Source organism: Grampus griseus (genome assembly GCF_964374135.1).
Source record: "Grampus griseus genome assembly, chromosome: X".
Classification (NCBI taxonomy): domain Eukaryota; kingdom Metazoa; phylum Chordata; class Mammalia; order Artiodactyla; family Delphinidae; genus Grampus; species Grampus griseus.
The window spans coordinates 1231486-1235709 of record NC_138999.1 but is presented as its reverse complement, the minus strand read 5'-3'; the positions used below and the strand labels follow the sequence as shown (position 1 = coordinate 1235709).

Here is a 4224-nt window from a genome sequence, read left to right as displayed (position 1 = left end):
GTGGATAAGAATCTGCCTGCCAATGCAGGGGACACGAGTTCGAGCCCTGGTCCGGGAAGATCCCACATGACGCAGAGCAACTAAGCCCGTGCGCCACAACTACTGAGCCTGCGCTCTAGAGCCTGCGAGCCACAACTACTGAGCCCACGTGCTGCAACTACTGAAGCCCGTGCACTGCAATGAAGAGTAGTCCCGCTCGTGGCAACTAGAGAAAGCCCGTGTGTAGCAACAAGGACCCAACACAGCCAAAAATAAATAAAATTAAATCTTAAAAAAAAAAAGCGATACATGAATAACTGAATCACTTTGCTGTACACCTGAAAATAACACCACTGTAAATCAACTATACTACAGTATAAAAAATATATATATATATACACACACACATATATATATATTTTCACAGTACGCAGGCCTCTCACTGTTGCGGCCTCTCCCGTTGCGGAGCACAGGCTCTGGACGTGCAGGCTCAGCGGCCATGGCTCACGGGCCCAGCCGCTCCGCAGCATGTGGGATCTTCCCGGACCGGGGCACGAACCCGTGTCCCCTGCATCAGCAGGCGGACTCTCAACTGCTGCGCCACCAGGGAAGCCCCTAAAATATATATTTTTTTAATTGTAATTTTCATGTAAAAAAAAAAGTGTGCGTTTAAGGCACTGTCCAAATGAACAACTTTCCTTGAGGATTTTGTTTGCATTTGCGCTTTCTTTTGAGATGGTATCTGGGGGTGGGATCCTTTGTCATCCTACCTGTGGCCCTGCTCCTGGTGATACTGCTGTACACGAAAAATGGGTAAAAACACACCCCTTATCTTTCATCATCTGTTTTGGCCTCATTGCCTATTAAAAAGACCCTTAGATAAAATGAAAAAAAGAAAGCATTAAAGTATGGAATTGCACCACTAGCAATGTGTTCCCACCATCCGGGCAGGCATCCAGCAGAGGTAGGTGGTGGGTGATGTAAACCAGAGTGCTGCCCACCAGCCGTAAGCACTCTCCCCACGCTCAGCACAGCCACTGGGGTACAGCTGATGGTCGTGACAAGTGGGGCAGCCCTGTGGGAAGGGCAGGGGGGCAGACCAAGGGGGATGCCAGCAGTGTCCGCATTCCACAGGTGCCTGAGAAGCAGCATGCCCGTCACATCTGGAATGTGCAGGCACAGTTTCTAAAGGAAAACCTGTACAACTGAACCACAGGTGAGGACAGACATCCAAACGGAATCCCCTGTGAGTCCCAAGTAGAGAGGGTAGCACAGCCGGACCCACAGAGGACCCTCCCACTGCCCTGAAAACGACCTTCCACAGCTTTAGTTTTAAATCGTGGACTCACCCGAGTGCCCCCAGCTGTGTGGCTGTGCCTGGCTGAGAGCTGACTTGACTTTTACCCCATGCCACGTTCCCAGGGAGTCCTTCTGGAGACCCCGTTACAGACTGTTTACAACAGCTGAGACGTGGAAGCAACCTAAGTGCCCATCTACCTATACACACAGTGGAATATTACTCAGCCATGAAAAAGAATGAAACCATGCCATTGGCAGCAACATGGGTGGACCCAGAGATGATCATACTGAGTGAAGTAAGTCAGAGAAAGACAAATACCATAAGATATCGCTTATATGTGGAATCAAAAATAAAAAGATACAAATGAACTTATGTACAAAACAGAAACAGACTCACAGACATAGAATTCAGCCTAGAGGGAGCGGGGTGAGGGAGGCAAGAATTGGGAGTGTGGGATTAGCAGATGCAAACTAGTTTATATAGGATGCACACACGACGAGGTCCTACTGTACAGCACAGAAAACTACTCGATATACTGTAATAAACTATACCGGAAAAGAAACAAAAAACCCCACCATTCTTCCCTGACCTATAGACAGTGCACTGGCTGGTCTCTTCCTCCCCCCGCCCCACCCTCTCTCCCTGGCTCACTCCATTCCAGTGTCCTTCCTGCTCTTCCAGTTAACCTTGTATGTTCATCCTCAGGGTCTACACCCTTGTGGTCCCCTCCTCCTGGAATTTTCCCCCTAGACATCCCCATGGCTTCCCCTCTTACCTCCTTCAAATTTGCCAAAAGTCACCTTCACAGGCAGACTGATTCTGACCACGTTCACGGCCATCTGTAGTCTCCCTCCCATCCTCGTTGCAGATCTGATTCTTCTCCATTCTGCCTGTTACCTTTCTGATGCATAAAGGGTTACTTTTACCTTATAGGCTCTTTGAGTTGATGCTTTTGTCTGTCTTGATCACTGCTGTGTCCCAGCACCTAGAAGCCTGCCAGTGTGATGGTCTCTTCTTGCTTGAAATCTTGAACTAAAGTAAGGATTGACGAAACACCCAGTACGCACGTCCGTGCTGCAAACAGCTGAGTGATAAAGACAGAAAAATACAGGTAAGGGTTCCGCTGATGGGCTCAGGAAAGTCCATTAGACCTGTTCTAGCACCACTGTGTCTGTGATCAAGCGACTGAACGTGCCGTGGGACTCTGGGACACATGTGGAAGAACTCCGGTGACAGGAGGATGCTTGTGTGAACACAGAAGACGCGTAGAAGGTAAAGTTGGAGAGAAGATTGGGAAGCGGGTCATATAAAACCTTGGAGGCTGTGCTGAAGACTTAGATTATATTCGACCTGCAATATTTATCCTGGGATATTCTACCTATATAACAGAACATACACAAATGACCTTTTTTTTTTTTTTTTTTTGCAGTACGCAGGCCTCTCAGTGTTGTGGCCTCTCCCGTTGCGGAGCACAGCCTCCGGACGCGCAGGCTCAGCGGCCACGGCTCACGGGCCCAGCTACTCCGCAGCACGTGGGATCTTCCCGGAACGGGGCACGAACCCACGTCCCCTGCATCAGCAGGCGGACTCTCAACCACTGCGCCACCAGGGAAGCCCGACCTATTTTCATTTATATTTTTATAAGATACTCTGGCTTTTATGAGAGCAGTGGACAAAGAGAGACACTGTGTTATCTGCTAGGACTGTCGTCATAGAGGACCACAGATGGGCGGCTGCAACACGGAAATGTATTTTCTCACGGTCCTGGAGCCTGGAAGCCTAGGATTCAGGAGCCAGCAGGGTTGGCTGCTGGTGAGATTTCTCTACCTGGCTTATGGACGGCTATCTTCTCGCTGTGTCCTCCCGTGGAGGAAAGAGAGAGAGGGAGAGGGAGAGGGAGGGAGGGAGAGAGAGGGAGGGAGGGAGAGAGAGGGAGGGAGGGAGAGAGGGGGGAGGGAGAGACAGAGACAGCACTCTGGTGTGCCCCCCTCCTCTTGTAAGGACAGGAGTTCTATGGGATCAAGGCTCTGCCGTTATGACCTCATTTCACCATCATTACTTCCCTAAAAGCCCCATCTCCAAATACAGTCTCTTTGGGGGGTTACGGCTTCAACGTATGCACTTGAGGGGGGCACAGTGGAGTCTGTAACACACAAGCGGAAACAGGGAGACCCATCTAGGGGCATCACTGAGAGAGCACGGCTGAAATGGAGAGAGTGAGAATCAGACTTGAGACATCTGATGACCACAAAGCCAACGGGATTTGCTGGTAGATCAAAAGTGAAGGGCAAGAGAAATAAAGACGAGGGCTCCATGATTTGGGACGTAGGTGCTCAATTTCTAGAAAATGAGCATTACACGTGTATGCTTCCTGCAGGTTTATCTTAGATTCCACTGATTTAGCATGATGGCTTCCTGGTCTCAGGGCAACAGACTCGATAACAGAATGTTATCTCTGGTCACCACTGCTCTGGGTTACTGAAACTGAGCAGGACCCTGTGGGGATCCTGGGCATAGAAGCTTTTCTGTCCCCCATTTCTTGTTTGTAGGGAACAGACTCCAGCCTCCTGGACCTTCCCTGACTTCCAAAGGGAAGATGCAAACAGTTGCCAATCAGGGAAGGATGGGGATGCAGAGACAAGGGAGGAGCAGTGAAGAAACAACAGTGCAGCCTGGGGGCAGGTCCTGGCTCCCCCTCGAGGGATACACATGACAACATCTTTGAGCTCTTTACAGCACTAAGACCCCCCAAACAAATGGAAGCTGTCACCATTCTTCATTCCAGAGAAGACCCCCTGAGGCCAGATTCAAGGGACCAGAGAAGTTCATCAAGAGATTAACTGAGGGACTTCCCTGGTGGTCCAGTGGCTAAGACTCCATGCTCCCAATGCACGGGGCCCGGGTTCGACTCCTGGTCAGGGAAGTAGATCCCACATGCTGTTACT

The 4224-nt window shown here is 50.1% G+C and overlaps 1 long non-coding RNA gene across 1 annotated transcript; it reads left to right on the top strand.

The window, feature by feature from the left end:
* Nucleotides 1–1116: 1116 nt before the first annotated feature.
* LOC309839272 lies at nucleotides 1117–2678 on the top strand. Its single transcript, XR_014298492.1, has 3 exons — nucleotides 1117–1195; nucleotides 1402–1574; nucleotides 2213–2678. It is a non-coding gene; the product is annotated as an uncharacterized lncRNA (long non-coding RNA).
* The last annotated feature ends 1546 nt before the right edge of the window (nucleotides 2679–4224 follow it).